At 44.0% G+C, this 18,253-nt stretch overlaps 1 long non-coding RNA gene across 1 annotated transcript in view; it reads left to right on the top strand.

Moving 5' to 3' along the window:
* Positions 1-18,253, top strand: part of LOC141047987 (uncharacterized) — a 170,192-nt gene that overhangs the window by 108,019 nt on the left and 43,920 nt on the right. The window lies entirely within an intron of this gene.

Below are 18,253 nucleotides of genomic sequence, written 5' to 3'. Positions count from 1 at the left end.
TAACCAGAATCCCTCAATGTCTGTCCACTATTTCATCCTTCTTCTCTACCAGATTTCTGAAACTTAACATGGGCAAAACAGAATTCATCAGCTTTCCCCCATCTCACGTGACCCCCCCCAACGAACCTATCCATTACAGTAAATGGCTGCCCACTCTCCCCAGTCCCACAAGCTCGCTGCCTCAGGGTAATCCTTGATGCTGATCTCTCCTTCAAACCACATATCCAAGCCCTTTCCACTTCCTGCTGACTTCAACTCAAAAATATTTCACGAATCCGTTCATTCCTCAACCAAGAATCTGCAAAAACCCTAGTCCATGCACTCATTATCTCTCGCCTTGACTACTGCAACCTCCTGCTCAGTGGCCTCCCCTCGAACACTCTCGCACCCCTCCAATCTATTCTAAACTCCGCTGCCCGACTAATACACCTGTCCCCCCGCTATTCCCCAGCTTCTCCCCTCTGTCAATCCCTTCACTGGCTCCCCATTGCCCAGAGACTCCAGTACAAAACCCTAACCATGACATACAAAGCCATCCACAACCTGTCTCCTCCATACATCTGTGACCTTGTCTCCTGGTACTTTCCTGCACGCAACCTCCGATCCTCACAAGATCTCCTTCTCTACTCCCCTCTTATCTCCTCTTCCCACAATCGCATACAAGATTTCTCTCGCGCATCACCCCTACTCTGGAACTCTCTACCACAACATATCAGACTCTCACCTACCATCGAAACCTTCAAAAAGAGCCTGAAGACCCACCTCTTCCGACAAACCTATAACCTGCAGTAACCACCAATTGACCAAACCACTGCATGACCAGCTCTACCCTCGCCTACTGTATTTTCACCCATACCTTGTAGATTGTGAGCCTTCGCGGGCAGGGTCCTCTCTCCTCCTGTACCAGTTATGACTTGTATTGTTCAACATTATTGTACTTGTTTTTATGTATACCCCTCCCTACATGTAAAGCGCCATGGAATAAATGGCGCTATAACAATAAATAATACAGTGCCTTGCGAAAGGATTCGGCCCCCTGAAACGTTTCAACCTTTTCCCACATATCATACTTCGAACATAAAGATACCAAATGGAGATTTTTGGTGAAGAATCAACAAGTGGAGCACAATTGTGAAGTTGAATGAAATTTGATTGTGGAAAGTCAAAAACTGGGGCGTGCAATATTATTCGGCCCCTTTAACTTAATACTTTGTTGCACCACCTTTTGCTGCAATTACAGCTGCAAGTCTCTTGGCGTATGCCTGAGTTTTGTACATTGGGAGACTGAAATTCTTCCTTGGCAAACAGCTCGAGCTGAGTGAGGTTTAATGGAGATCGTTTGTGGACAGCAGTTTTCAGCTCTTTCCACAGATTCTCAATTGGGTTCAGATCTGGACTTTGACTTGGCCATTCTAACACCTGGATATGTTTGTGAACCATTCCATTGTAGATTTTGCTTAGTTTGGGATCATTGTCTTGTTGGAAGTCCAATCTCTGTACCAGTCTCAGGTCTTTTGCAGACTTCAACAGGCATTCTTCAAGAATGGTCCTGTATTTGGCTCCATCCATCTTCCCATCAATTTTAACATCTTCCCTGTCCCTGCAGAAGAAAATCCGGCCCAAACCATGATGCTGCCACCACCTTGTTTGACAGTGGGGATGGTGTGCTCAGGGTGATGAGCTGTGTTGCCTTTAAGCCAAACATATCATTTGGCATTGTTGCCAAAGTTCAATTTTTGGTTTCATTTCACCAGAGCACCTTCTTCCACATGTTTGGGGTCTCCCAGGTGGCTTGTTGCAAACTTTAAATGGCACTTTTATGGATATCTTTGAGAACTGGCTTTCTTCTTGCCACTCTTCCATAAAGGCCAGATTTGTGCAGTGTATGAGATTGTTGTCCTATGGACAGACAGTCCCACCTCAGCTGTAGATCTCTGCAGTTCATCCAGAGTGATCATGGGCCTCTTGGCTGCATCTCTGATCAGTCTTCTCCTTGTTTGAGATGAAAGTTTAGAGGGATGGCTGGGTCTTTGTAGATTTGCAGTGGTATGATACTTCCATTTCAATATGACCGCTTGCACAGTTCACCTTGGGATGTTAAAAGTTTTGGAAATCATTTTGTAGCCAAATCTGGCTTTAATCTTCTCAACAGAATCACGGACCTGCCTTTTGTGTTCCTTGGTCTTCATGATGCTCTCTGTGCTTTAAACAGAACCCTGAGACTATCACAGAGCAGGAGCATTTATATGGAGACTTGATTACATACTGGTGGATTATATTTATCTTTAGTCATTTAGGACAACATTGGATCATTCAGAGATCTACAATGAACTTCTGGAGTGAGTTTGCTGCACTGAAAGTAAAGGGGCTGTAAGGTAGCGCTGTCATTTGGGTAGGGGATACTCGCTTGGCAGCCAAATCACATCCGGCACTGTTTTTCCAAAAAACAATAGTTCATGTGGTTTACTCAGGCATCATAAGCCATGACTAGCAACATAAAGTTCATAGAATCAGCATAGCGTCCATGACAGAGCTTCACTTTGCACAACCTGTATGACTACAGGATAAAACAATGTCCCACACACAGGCTCTCGAGCCTCAGTTATATCCCCTGTCAAGGTTACCTTCTCATAGCTGCTTCATACTCCATACTTCAGATGTCCATTCCCTCCAGGGAACTGTCAGACGCTTGCAGCCATTGCTCACAGCATTCACGTGCTGTCAGGCAGTAAGCCCCATCTCCCAGCAAGACCTTCAACAACGGACCAACCAGGTCCAACCATTCACTCATGTGACCTACCCTGGCCACCTTATAGGGTCCATAGCCACACCCACCGGGTCACATGGCTATGACCATCACTAGGGATGAGCATTCCGATAATGAAATATCGGAAATCGGCCCGATATTTGCGATATCGGAATTCCGATTCCGATATTTTTTTTCAAATCGGAAATCCTATAATCCTTCAGCCTCTGAGCGCACCGTGGAGCCAATCAGGAGCTGAAAAATTGCTGATAACATTGTGTAACTCCCCTAAGCTTGGTAGGAGGCGTCAAAACTTGCTAGCCTAGGGGTTGCGCTGCGATTGGCTGGATGGTGTGATCAGGCAGTATAAAAGGCTGTGCCTGCCATTTTAGCCTCACTCTACTGTGAAAGCAGATAGGGATAGGTTGCTGTTGGAGATAGGGAGAGATCTCGGATCTAATAGCAATACAAATTGTTTTTCAGCGACTGTAGCAGCCCGTGTTTTACAGAAGGAGTCTTTTGCCTCACTGACCCCGCTCAGTTTCATTTTTTGTGCGGTGCAGGCTCTCGGTGAGGTGCTTAGTGAGACAGTGCAGTGCAAATTCACTGCAACTGCTGCAGCTCCTCTTGCTGCAGCACTGTGTGGTGTGTGTCTCACAGCCTTTTCTTTTCATCCCTTAAGTCCCCTTCTACTATGTTTTCCTAAAATTGTAGCTTCATCATCCAGTACATTTTGGTGAACGCTATATAGGGATTTTTCAGTGAGTGGTTCCCCCCCCCCCGAACCCCCCCAATCACTTGCCCCCATTTGTCCCTCAATTTTCCTGGTGCTTGGGTGCGCTTTGCACAGTTTAGTCATCTCTGCTGCACAGACATCCTGTGTGCTTTTTTTGGGGAGTGCTGCACCCACTAGGTCAGTCTTTGTAGTCACATCAGACTCCAGGACCCCTGGTGTGGCCTGTTCTATTGCACACCCCCAAATTTTTCACCAGTAAATTCACTCTCAGTGCCCCTATAAGTGTTACTTTACCTCACAGCATCTACTGAGGTTAAAGTTAAACACTATATAGAGGTTGTACTGTGAGGGCCCAAACAACCTCTGTGGTTGGTGCCACACAGCACCTTGCCCAGTCTCGGAAAATCCTTTTTTTTTTTTTCTTTTTTTGGTATCACAGCAGTGTCATTTACTGCGCTGTGACATCTGACCGTAACGTGTACACCAACACCACAAACACACATTACTCTTTATGTAGGCCACACTAGATTCAAATAAAGTGTAGCAGACATACCATCATACAGTGCCATTAGTGTTTCTTATACCTGTTTGTAGTCCTACAGGAATAAGCACACTAATCCCTAATAATTACTTTCTTGCCGTTCTGAATCCATCGATATAGATGAAGAAGGCAGGGAGTAAGGGACGTCACCGCGGCAGCCGCGGAAGAGCTGCATCAGCAGCTAGACATGGTGCATATCCAGAGCAAGCAGCAGGCCCAAGTCACTCAGCATCTACTATCACCCGGCAGCAGTCATTTATGCGCAGCTTGTTAGGAGCGCAGGGCCATAGACTGATAAGAGGATCAAGTAGAAACCGTTGTTGGTTGGACAGCAGCTGAGGCATCCACCTCAATGAGTGCAGCATCCTCCCAGGACCTCTCCACCACATCGGGTCAGGCCACTGAAGAGCAGCACCCATCTGCTTCACCACCCACTAAATTGCCCAGACATTCAGAGGGCCAGGAGCCAACCTTAATCCTCTTCTCAGAATCTATTGGCTTGGAATCTGTGCGCCATCCAGACAGCATTCCTGCAGCTGAAGAAGAGGTAGTGTGCACAGATGCGCAACCACTGTGTGCGTCTGAGGAAGAAGTGGAGGGTGGGCCAGTGACCAGACCCCAGTCAGCAGATGATGATGAAACTCAGCTGCCAGTTTCTGCTGACGAAAGTGTATTGGATGACAAGGTCCTTTACCCATCATGGCATGCTGAGGGGCAGCAAGCAAGTGGGGATAGCTCAGAGGTAGAGCTTGCAGATGTGGCACAGCGTGGCCGTCCACGTGGGAGAGGAAGAGAGAAAAATTGGTTGTCGGCTTCCTCAACTTCAGCACCCGTTAGGAGCAGAGCTCTTTTAAAGAACACAAGGGGTGCGCCCAAGAGTTGTGGTGCATGGGCCTTTTTCGACCAAGTTGCAGATGACGTTACAGTAGTCAGATGCAAGCTTTGTCGACAAACTGTGCGGAGAGGGAAGAACGTCAGCAACCTTAATACCACCAATATGTTGACGCATGTCAGAAAGAGGCACCCTGTGAAGTGGCAGCATCACACCCATGATTCGCCACCTGCAGCTGGTCCCCCACCTTCCACCTCTTCAGCCATAGTGGCCACCTCTTCCTCCAGCTCGCAAACAGCTGTTCCCGCTTCCTCTCCAGAATGCCAGGGTGCATCTGCAGGCAGTGTTGTATGGCGGCACACTGTCTGTACTTCGTCAGCATCGGCATCCCAATCACTGGCATCCTCACACTCCCAATCCAGTGTGCAGCCATCTGTCAGACAGGTGTGGCAGAAAAGGTGCCCGTACTCTGCAAACCACCCACGAGCACAGGGCATGAATTCTCGCATTGCCAAACTGCTTGCAGTGGACATGCTACCATTCTGGCTGGTGAGCAAGCCAGCATTTATCGATATGTTGGGGTTTGCAATCCCACAATACCTCATTCCCAGCCGCTTCTACTTCAGCAGGCAAGCCGTCCCCACCCTGCAACAGCATGTGGAGAGTAAAATTAAGCATGCGCTACAAAATGCAATTAGTAGCAAGGTCCACCTGACCACCGAGTTGACCAGTCAGCACGGCCAGGGATGATACATTTCCATCACCGCCCATTGGGTAAATGTAGTTGAGCCTGGAACTGAAGTAGACAGTGCAAGTGTGCGGGTCCTGCCAACTCCACGGATTGCAGGCCTCTCCTTCATACAAATTGACTCCTCCTCATACTCCTCGTCAGACTTGCCTGCACCCAGACATACTACAACAACCGATTTCAGCACTGCATAAGCCAAACATCAACAGGCCGTGTTGAAATTGGTTTATCTGGGTGATGTTAGCCACACTGCAACAGAGGTGTGGAAGACGCTCAAGGAGCAGAGCGACATGGGGCTTGCGCCGCTCAACCTCCAGCCAGGTATGGTGGTATGTGACAACGGCCGAAACCTGGTTGCTGCTCTGGGCCTCGGTGGTCTGACTCACATTCCATGCCTTGCCCATGTCCTAAACTTGGTGGTGCAGAGTTTCCTTAGGAACTATCCTGACCTTGATGAGCTGCTGCACAAAGTCAGATACGAGTGCTCTCATTTGCGGCATTCAAGCATGGCTGCATCACGCCTTTCAGCCATGCAGCACAGATTGGGCCTGCCTGAGCACCGCTTCATTGTTGACCTCCCCACCAGGTGGAATTTGACTTTGCATATGCTGCGGAGGTTGTGTGAGCAGCAACCTGCAATTATGGAGTTGCAGCTGCATCAGGCGCAAAGTAGGCGACACATCTCATGCCGTGTTTCTGGGCTCTAGTACCGCCAGCAAGTGCCCATTTCCATGACTGCAATAACACTTTCTTTGCCTCACATATGTGCTATAAGTCCGCTAAGAAATATCTGTGAACCGCCATGTCAGTAATTACTTGCATAAATGGAAGATAATGGAGTGATTCTGTCCTTGGCGCCTCAACGCACGCTTCGTAACGACTTCCTCTGGAGGCGTGCCGCAGGTTAAGGGTTCTGACTATTTAAATGAACGCTGGCCAATGAGAAACCCTATGCTCATAATCGGCTAATAAAAAGACCTGAATGGAGTGCTGACGTATGGGACTGTGTCAAAGGAGGAAACCATGAGGAGAACAGCACATGCGTCACCGCCCAGACGTCATAATGAGACCATGGAGCCGGCAGCGGTGGATTAAACAAAACACACGGCCGTTATGGAGATGGCACATGCGCAGTGCCACCCGAATGCCGTTGGCCTAATGATCCAATGTCAGGGAAGGCAGCGTAGGCGCACCATGGTAAAAGACTAGTGTCGTGATACCGCATGAAAAGTGTAGGAGGCAATGAAATAATGTGTGCACAAATAGCATGTGTACATATTGGCCACAACATATGTACCAAATAAAGGGCGGAAGTGCAATAATACATGTACCCACTATAAAAGTGCGTTAAATAACATATGCATATACTTGCCAACATATATACATATAGAAACACAATCATATATGCGCCAAATATGAAAGTGCTAAAATGCAATACATTGTGCAGAAGTAGCATAAAATACAGTAATTATATACAAAAATACAAAATATAAAGTGCGAAGAAAAGTGAACTTAGTAATAATAATCATTTAAAAATAGAGAGCTTATACAAAAATAAAAGTTCTCCAAGGTGTCCATAGAAATTGTCGCATATTCAGATCTTCAATGCATGGAACTACATAGAGCACGTGGAAAGGCACAGCAAAGTAGAAAAAACACCAACTAAAAAATCAACAAACATACATTAATATAAATAGTTAAAACCCACAAAAAAACCCATAAACGTGAAAGACATCCTATAAAAATGAAGCAAAACCAAAACTCTTAAGGCCCATGGGGGCAACTGTGTTTAGTCTGTAAATCCACTGACCTTCAACCCTTGCCAAAGCTCTGGATAAATCTCCACCCCGTTGACCCAAAGTGACCTGATCTATAGCTTTCATCTGCAACTTACTTTTACATCCATGGAACTGAAGAAAATGTCTGGGTAAGGTTTAATATTATATATAAAATTAAACCTTAAATGACTAAAGGCCAAGAAATGACCATCAAATTACTTTATTAACATATATATCACTCTAATAGAATACAATTAATAAATTCTTTTCCAGATGGTGGAAAATTAAAATCAATAAAAATAACAGTGTGTGAAGCTGAAAGGATGGAGAATAAACTACAGGAGCCAAATCAGTGTATAACAAGTTGCATATATAAATGTATAGAAATGGCACGTCAGATTAGTAGCAGCACAATATGGCAGTAATGTATATAAATAAAGGGTGACGTGCTAAGGTGCTCATGCTGACAAGGTTCTATTATGGAATGTCAGTCAGATGTGATAATATGGGACAATATGGACAACAAAAGGAGATATAAGTGATTTATGTAGGAAAGGGCACCAAAAAACAAAACATACACTATCGCCATATAGTGCACTGGGTATCAAAAAGCAGTATCAAGTTAGCATGTAAAAATTGTGCTGATGTATTTGATTAGAATTACCAACATATACAAAAGAGAAATTTGTAAAAAAGAGCAGTAAGTATAACCAGCACACTATATGGCGCTGATGCAATGTATAGCAGTATCCAATCAGTATGAAGCCGCACTGTATGGCAGGAATATGTGTAATGTGCCAAAGTGCACATCAGTATAGCCAATGTACTAGATGGCGGTAATAGTGCAATGTGCTAAAGTTCACAGCCTGTAAGATGTGTGTGTATATCTACATGCAGATATTCTGCATCACTTTACAATGTCTAATTACACATGGGATCCTGTCCCCATTAGGAAGATGCACGTGTACATATGCTTATAGGAAAGTCCATCCATCATACCTACATACACCGAAAATAATTACAGTAAATCTAAACTGTACCTTCCGGAGGGCATATATTTCTGGATGATGCAACCACAACACATCAAGAAGTCAGCAAGTAATTCCTGTGGGTCTGATAACTTGCTGTTCTTGAAGTTCAGAGAATCCTATGAGACGATGCTAAGAGTTTAAACCAGTTTCTGCTTCTCCTTCTTCCACAGCTTGGTTTGTCTGCTTCATCTGCAGTTTTGTTATATATTTTTTGGCCAACTTTGCGCAGATGTACAGATGGCTTGTCCTGAAGGTTGCATCTAGGTTGAAGTTGACCTTTTGTGGGCCTCAAAAAATCCGCTCCATTCTAGCTGATTCACTAGTGAGCCGTCTAGAGTGGAGTTGATAAAATGAGGCCTCAAAAAAAAAAAAATCAACTCCAATCTGGACAGCTCACTACTGAAGTGACTAGATCGGAGAGGATATTTTATTCATTCCAGCAACTCCAGTCTGGACGGTTCACTGGTGAGGTGACTAGATTGGAGTGGATATTTTTTCTCTCTGCAGCTCCTCCATTCTAGACAGTTCCGTTTCTACAGTGACATTCCTCAAAAAATCCATTGCAATGTTCAGAATGGAGCCGATTCCAGGATCCTCATAGACTGCATTATAGTGGAACATTGTGTATAAAATATATACTGACTGTTCAGTTTAGTGGCATAGGAATTTTAAATGTATGTATTGTCACTTTTGGTAACATAATTACACACAGCACTGTTCAGTTTTGCCAAAATTAGATTCTTACTGTTTTTCCACCAGTCCCAGCCACAGCTCCAACATTTCCGAAGAGTGGGCGGAGCTAGTCAGGCTGATAACCTCTGAAGGAGCACCCGACTTTTGGAGTTTGTCGTGTGCACAATTTCGCCTATCGGGACTCTGCAATGTATCAGACACTTCTGATGTGGAGAGCCATCCAGAGGCCTGAGAACTGCGGCGGCTCGTATGTGAGCTGTGACTGTGGAGGTATCGGGAGGGATGACTTTTACAGGGGTAGTTGAAATGTTGGCAGGAATAGTTAGAGCTGAGTTGGGGAAGACGTGTGTTGTCTACGCCTGCGTCCGCTGTGGCTATGGGGTGTTTTGGGGGTAATTTAATCGACAGCCAGGGGTGGGTTACTGGCCATAACTGGTAACTTTGTGCCTTTTAGCATGGGGGGGGTGTTGTAGTGTTACCGTAATCAATATTATTCTTGGGATATGAAAGGGCGGGGGTTAATAGAAATTCTTTATTAGCTATTTGGGCTATAGGAAATGATGCAGGATGCCCCAAGATTGCCATAGAAACACAGCTGTGACCTAATAAAATAGTCTGTAGGAGGAAGAAGATCCACGTTATTGCAAATCTATTATTGTGGATATCTGTGTAAATACTCCTGGATTTTTTTTTTAAAAGATGATGGCAAAATCCATACTTTATGGAATTTTTTTTTTTTTTTTTTTTTTTGGAGGGTGCAGGGAATCAGGGCATAAACAAGTCAGTCATTGGATTTTAAGAAATTTTCATAAAGCAAAATTTTGCAAATCTGTCATAATTCCAAGACCTATTAAAGTGTATATTGTTCATGGGATAATCCCTTTACTGTTTTTGTTTGCAGCTAATATGTTAATGTGCAACAGATATTATACACCTAATATGCATATATAAATATAATAGTAAACATTTCAAGCCACTTAGTGGGAAAGTGCAAAGAAAAAGAAATCCAACTCATATTAAATATTAGTTCCATCAACTTTGCTATAACTTAAGGTCAGCATTGGAAGGCAGTGATTATTTACCAGACATTTGAAGAGGAGGCCGAACATTTGACCAGACCTCTCAGCCTTGCCCAATTATAATCTTCAAACAAAAAATGGCTTTTCTATTTTAGAAGACTGGATGGGTCTAGTGTAAAGGGAGGCCAGGACTGTAGACATGGCCAGAGACACTGAAGCATGTGTGTCCGGAGCTTCCCTCACGGAAAATTGTAATATTCCACTTCTAAGAGTACCTGCTTCTCCAGTTTCAGGTCTCCCTGGGCACTTGCCAGATGTCAATGGCCTCTCTTCCAGGTGACTCCCAGTAATGGAGACACAGTCCAGGATAACTTGAATATTCTATCTACTTCTTCATAGGTTGCATCCACAGTAGGCCCATCATGGAACTCTCTTGTTTCCTCATCTTTCCCTACTTCGCTGATGCTTGTGTGCGGCACATATCTGGATCAGAATGTCTTAGACTGCTTGCCAGATCCTTCCTGGCCTAACCACATCATGAGGTCAATGCATTCTACTTGTTTCACCCCAGACTCAAAATAATCAGTCACCAGGTTTGGTTGCTTTTGGAAAAGCATCCGGCCCATCTGTACCGTTCCCTTCGAAGCTCCAACTTTCTTCAGCTCCTCACTCCAACAGATTCCTGCCCTAAAGGTGTCTTCCCAGGCTGAGTCACCACATCTTCCTTCCCCTGTACTGGCCCACTGCAATGATGTCCAGTGGCTGTAGATAATGTGGGCTGCAGCTGTCTTGCATTCTGTAGTGGCCGAGCTGTCCGGGGTCCTATAGCCCATATGAAATTTTAGGCACCCAGGCCCCATCTGACTTAACTTCCTAAAACTCCTGTCTTGCCACCTGGCAGCCCCTCCTATTTTTACCCCCTACAAATGAGCTATAACCTATTCTAACTGTGCACACTAGTATGCCCCCAAAGGAACTACTTACCCATAGTTATAAGAACTATAACACTAAGGTGCCCCCCCTCTAATGTCTGAAGGGTGCACTTTACTTTCCCTATCTTACACAGTATTACATTACAGGAACATAACGCATATACAACATTGTGCATAAAATGCATGGGCGGACATATTGCATGTGCAGCCTGTGCGGTTGCATTGGGGCCCTGAGGTGGAGGGGGGCTCCTGCAGGGTGGCTAATAATGAGGGCAATATGGCTTGTTTATCTGGCCCCAAGGTTCCGGTGGGCACCTGGCCAGATTGCTCTCATAGGCGGCAGGCAGGTAGTGATCCCTGCAGCTCCACTGCCTACAAGAGAAAATAGGAGCGGAGCTGCAGGGATCTGTCCTGCTTCCTGTCTGACACAATCGCAGCACTGCCAGAGAGGAAGCTGCCAAGACAGTGATGGTTCAGCTGTGAGAGAACATCCAGAGAGATGCTGTATGCATGTGTGTATAGAGATGAGTGGTGGTGTGTGTGCGTGCATGTGTAGCGCTGCAGGGGAATGTGCCGATCAGTGAATAAGAGAAGAGAGAGAGAGAAGATTGCTACCTCCAATAGGTGGCACTAGAGTTCTAGTCCTCTTCCTCTCTGAAGAGACAATTTGCATAATTAGCATATTTCCCAGAGGAGCATTGCGGCTTTAAGTCTCCTCACCTCGACATGCTTAGCATGTCATTCTCCGCAAGGAGAAATGATACTACTTGGATATCGGTCAGACGCCTCTCTCACAGCCAAACCAGATCTCCCACTTTGCCCTGATGAGGGGCAGTACCCCGAAACACAGTGTCTGCAAATGGAGATTCTGGCTTGGCTTTTATCCTAAGTCATGTAACTAGGCTCGTTAAAGGGTCAACATTGACTTTTAGGATTGCTACCTCTAATAGGTGGCACTAGAGTTCTAGTCCTCTTCCTCTCTGAAGAGACAATTTGCATGATCAGTGAATAAGGGATGGCAATATACTTAACGGCGACTATGTAATATATGTGTGTATGTAATGTATGTATATTATAGCTTTGTCATCATAAAAGGAAGGGGGCCCAGACACATTTCTTGCCCAGGGGCCCCAAGCTGTCAGTGTCCACCCCTGATAAAATGTTAATACTGAAGAGTGTGGCGGGACCATTGACCATGCGGGGTAATACATATTTTATATGTAGCAGTAACACCGAGTATTAATGACATAACAGTAACTATCATATGTAAACAGTTACACATTAATAATTATGGGAGCAGAGCAATTAATCCTGTCACCCCCTTACACTAGTCACATGTTCTCTCACCAGCAGCCATTGTACAGAGTGGAGAATGTGCAGTCTGTGCTGTTACTTATATAGTTGACACTTTATAAACTCAATGTCCTTAACACATCTGATAAAATAGATTAATGTGCCTGACCTCAAACTTATTCTGCAGCCAACAATAGACACTGTAATACAGCAGCCACAAGAGTGCAACATTTTCAATAACTAGTTTGCTAAATTTTTTATTTCTAGGTCATAAATGTATGAATTTAAGAGAAGAGAAGTAACTAGCAACTAGCCGCAAAAGGAGGACAAGTTCTAAATGTACGGAGAAAAAAGAAAATACACATTACATATCTTTACAAAAGCACCCAACCCTACCTAAAGCTAATTTTTTATTCTCCAGGCACATGGGACAGTAAAAGCGTTTTCTTATAACCAGTTTGTCATCTCTTTTGATATTTACGCATGCTAAGTGAAACCATGATTTGCATAAGGAACATTCCACCATATGTTCATGTGCTTATGAATGGGTATGAGATGAAGGGGCATGCATTTCAAAAAAGGAAAAATACAGTAGGAGGGATAGGTGTATGTAGGACCCAGGAGTTGTCCCCAAGTATAATCTGTCCTACCTACCAGTGGAGGTTGGCACCCTAGGATAGAAAATAAGAATGGCACCCCCACTGCTCGGCGGCTCATCCTAGTCTAACCATAGGTGACCCTGAGTCATGTAAAAAAAAGTCCAGAAAAATAGAGGAACAATATACCAAAGGTATATGTTGTGAATCGCAGAAAAAGGCCCCATATCCATGATTGGATCCATAAAAAAATTCACATTCATAATTGAGGGTCTCATTAAGGCTTAAGTGTCTGTCCTGAGGTGAAAAATCCATTTTGTGTCACACTGTAATAAGGCCCGATCCCTATCTCCCCCCGCTTCTTGTTAAATTGATTGTCAATCACCATGAATTTTAATTCAGTTTATTCCATGATGCTTTGTATTCATGTGTCTGGCAAAAGGGGTCTCCTTTTTCAGAGCTATATCTCTTAAATGTTTACCACTAGTCTTCAGAACTAACATTTCATTTTGCCTATATATTAAAGGCCAAATGGACAAACTGCTCTATATCACCCCTTTTGACAATAGATAAAATGAAAAATTTGGTGTTCATGACCATTGACATTACTCCACAATTTCGATCCTGTTAGAATGACAGGACATGCCACACAGCCACTACATCTATATTCAATATTTCATCCAAATATACCCCTACATAGTGACAAATACTACTAACTCCTGAGACTATTAGTCATCCCTTTTAAAGGTGTTAAACCTTTGTGGACTTTGGAGAGACAAAAGAATGTTGACATGACGGGATATTGTGGAAAAAGAAAATCACTCGTTCTTTGTTTGGATCCTTTTCCAACATCTTTAGAGTTTCCATTTCGTGTATAGAAAGACTGTTTTCTACTTTTGGTTCTGTCTTCAAGTATCTCTAGATACCTAGTTAACAATTCTGTAGAAAGGTCAATAGGAGATTAATCACCTTATAATGGAGGCATATTTTTACTTTTCTCCTTTAGTTTTGTAAATGGTCCCACACCCAATGAGTCCAGAGTGGAGTCCGCCAAACCAAAAAGAGACCTGACATCAGAAGGGAGTCAGGGATATTCATATCCGGACAAATAGTTATCCTCTTTATGAAGTATTTTCTCCACCTCAACTTTGTCACAAAGAGGTGGAGGTCTTTTATATTTTCAAATAGTTGGAAATCCGAAGTCAGAATAAAATTAAATCCCGTATTGAAAACCTGTATCTCTAAGTCACTTAATTTTTCTTGAAGACAGGTTAGTCATTTGTGGGGCACATGAAGAGGATAATTGTTGTTGGGGCCCGGTCTGTTCCTTAGTAAGTAATCCCAGTCTTAAAAAAGGGCTGCTTCCTGGTCTTTCCTTAAACCGTCCTCTCTGGTTGCCTTGTCCCCTTTGTCTCCCTCTAGCAGTCTTGGCACATGTGTCAGCATCTGATAAGTGTCTGTTGATGAAATGTCAGTTTCAAAGTCTCTAGGAGGATATGTTAGTAGGAGCTTGATAAGCCTTGTTTTCTTTAAATTCCTCACAAAATTACGATGTTTACGTTCATTTAGATGAAATTGGTATTTTTCTATGGAATTTTGTAATGCAGTCTCAATGTAAAATCATTTTCTCCTGAGAATTTGTTTCAATTTGATTCTTGAGTTTATTGTTCAAGGACAACAAAGTTTTTGGTTTTTTTTTCTCCCCCTCTTCTAGGAGAAGATTCATAAATCTCAAGGTGCTTAATGTTGCTTCCTTTTCTCACTGTTCACTTAAAGTGGTGTTTCTATATCGTAAGCCAGGTTGTACATTGTAAAAATGGCACTCAGCTTGGCATTATGGTGATGACATTTTATTCCAGGAGTAGTACACAGTAGTAAAGGTTTTGGTCAGACAAGTGACCTTCTTCACTGTACTAGATAAACATACATATGTATAAATGTCATCAAGAACCTCAAAAATCCAATAATGGTAACATCATAGCAAATGTCCCCTCTTGCTTCCTGGATGATCATGGACACACATGAGTTGAGACTCTGCAAGAAGCTGAATGAAAGTAAAACTTATGAGCTGTATGATCTCCTGGATCACCCCGGCTTTATCCTCATGCAGTCCAAGGACCAGATTACTGCGAGCAATGCAGCCAGGATGGACCTCATGGAGGGAAAAGTGGCCATCTCCAATAAGACCACCACCAGCATATTCAAACTGCTGCAAGAATCTGGTATCAAGACAGCATTTGTGACTATGTGCTGTGCAACTGGTTTCATTGCCACTCTGAGAGATGATCCCTATAGAGTGGGTGTGCAGGAGAATGGCCAGCTGCTCCTTCCTGAATAGAAATCCTGGGGTTACCAGAAGGATATAAATTTTATCCCCCTAAAGTGGACATGTTTTTTTCAAGGATGATGCCAATTATGACCCTCAATGGTCTGAAGAGCAGCTGATTGCAAACAAACTAAGCTGTGCTGGCCTTGTGATTGGCCAGGAAGAAGTTGACATGAAGAACCATTCCACAGTGGCCATCTTTGAAATTCTGGGATAAAAACATGGTCAAAATAAGACTGCACCCAAGTGAATATGATTGTGTTTGGTGTGGCTGTGACCAAAAAGAAATTGTCTTTGTTGATGTGATGATGACACATGGCATTTATGGCCCTCAGGTGGTGAGACCTAGCAGAAGGATGAACAGACTTGGCGCGAAAAGTGAAAAACTGAGTGGGTTGCAGACAAAGTGGAGTTACTGGTGACCTAGTGATAGCCAAGGATGGGTTGTGGTGTTGATGGGGTCAATTTCTGACCTAATCCACTGTGAAAAGATTATGCAATCTGTGCAAATTATGGAATCCTGTGTGAACTGAGGGTGATGTCTGATCACAAAGGACCTGATGAGACTGCCTGTTGTTGGGCTCTCCAGGCATATGATGTGACTGTCACACAGCCGTAACTCATGCAGCTGCGGTGCCAAACCGCTGATTATCGGGAGCACTCCAGGTACCCGATGCAGCTATTTGGAAACCGCTTAAGCTATTTGGATAAGCCTTAGTGATGGGCGCGCACTAAAATGCTTGGGTGCTCATTGGTTGGGTCGAACAAATTGGAATACTTGGGTGCTTAACCCAAGTAATGAGCCCAATGTAAGTCTAAGGGAAAACTAAGAACTTTTGCCATGACTCCCCTGGGTGATTTTAGGGTCTAAAAATATGAAATCAATAAACTGTGCGCAACTAACATGGGATGATCATGGGGAATACCCCTGGAAGCATTTCTGACTCCCAGGTCACAGCTGTGAACAATGTTAGTCTTATGCCACTTTTACAGGCACACAAACATACAAAAACGAAACCAAAATGGATTTTCCTGGGAAATATGTTAAGGATCATCCTTTCAGGGGTAATGATTTGTATGTAAGACATAATAAATAGCCCAAATGATGGAGGAACATTTTTGCTTTGGGTTATGTTCACACATGGCGTTTTTGATGTGCTTTTCAACTTTAGCATTGCTTTCGACCAAGACAAATGCATTCACTGGGAAATGCCATTTGAGGGAGGGGAGACACAAAAAGGAGATGGTAGAAAATGCTGCTTGTGTATGGTGCAGCCATTAGTAGAAGATGGGGTGTGTTCCCATAGTGCTCCAGAAAGTAGAATTCCAAATTTTGAACTTCGCTCACCTTCATTTGTCTTGGCAGTACTATGCAGTGGTTTGTTGATTTGCACATGGTTAGTGATGGGACAGGCTCCTTTAGTCAAATTTGGTACTGTTCAAGAAGCTTCTTGAAGGGTTCATCTTCTTTATCAAGTTGCTCTCCTGCATTGATTCCTTCTTCAACTTCATCTTCTTCCTGGTCCTCTCTCTTCTGTCCACTGTCTCTTCTTAATCACTGTAGATCTGTGGAACTAGACAGACAAGTTAGTTAACTTACACTCTCAATGGTAGTGATAACTAAAACGAACTGACCAAACACCTTCCATAATGCGTCACTGCTTATTTCCGCTTCTATGAAGATGGGTGGCAGGGCTGCCTGTGGCTGGAGGTGAGACTTGCCTTTAGCTAACTCCTCTACCACCCAATATTGTTGATGAACTTCAGATGGGAGATTCCTTCTTGCTGATGGGTACGGTTGATGTAAGTTTCAGCATGTTCTCTATCTTCCTCAAAGGTTTTCACTTGCCATTTGGTAAAATAGCTCTTGCCTCTTTTGCACTCACCAAATGTTGTTGAAATCTAGATAGAAAATACATTATTAGTGCTAGTGACTACCACACAAGTAAGCACACAATTTCTACTATTCAAGCCACATGTCATTGTACCTCAGTACTAATCCTCAATACCCCAATTCAGACCATCCTGTCCCGAAGCACAGGTAATTACCACCTCTTGGTGTACAATTGTTAGTGGAAGTCAGGTCCAGATTCTTGGTGCAGTTGAACATTTACTGCTATTTCAATATATGCAATAGTGCAACACACACAGACACCCCTACTGCTGTCCTATGCATTTTGACTCTTAGACTAAGGGCCCCGTCACACACAGCGATGCACTAGCAATCCCGACAACGATATGACCTTGTCAGGATCGCTGGTGTGTCACTACATGATTGCTGGTGAGCTGCCAAACAGGCAGCTTCACCAGCGATCAGCACCAGCGACACGGGGGTAAGAAGCGACGCACGTCACTTAGCTAGCCACTATATACCATAGTTACCAGCGCGCTGGTGCAGGGAGCTTGTAACCAAGGTACACATCGGATTTCTAAGCGGTGCGTGACACTTAGAAACCCTCTGTTTACCTTAGTTACCAGCACCTGCTCGCTGATCGCTGGTCTACTGCCTGTCACATGCAGCGTGCTGGCCAGCGGGAGTCCAGCAATCAAAAAAATGTCCTGGCCATTCCAGGACGATCAGAGATAACCGGCAGGGGGGACGGTTGCTGGTAAGTCACACACAGCGATTTCGCTGGTGAGATCGCTGTTGCGTCACAAAACTTGTGACTCAGCAGTGATCTCGCTAGCAAGATCGTGGTGTGACGGGAGCTTAAGACTTCATAAGAGTCAAAACACACAGGCTGGCAAGAGGGGTCTGTTTGCTGTGGTATACTGGAATATGTATTGAAACAGCAATAAATTAGCAACTGCACCTAGAAGCTGGACATGTCTTTTCAACGTTTCCTACTGTTCACTCACTTCTCATGGAGCTTTTCCAAGTCCTTCCCAGAATGTGTAATGGGTTGTCCTTTTATTGTCCCCCCAAAAGAAGGGTTAACCATCTTTGAATTCTTCTTCAGCTGAGTTGGTCGGATAAATTTG

Source organism: Dendrobates tinctorius, unplaced genomic scaffold (genome assembly GCF_039654945.1).
Source record: "Dendrobates tinctorius isolate UK_male_01 unplaced genomic scaffold, ASM3965494v1 ptg000131l, whole genome shotgun sequence".
In the NCBI taxonomy this organism is placed as follows: Eukaryota; Metazoa; Chordata; class Amphibia; order Anura; family Dendrobatidae; genus Dendrobates; species Dendrobates tinctorius.
Note: the sequence above shows the minus strand (reverse complement) of the source record. Positions and strands in the feature narration are given on the sequence as shown.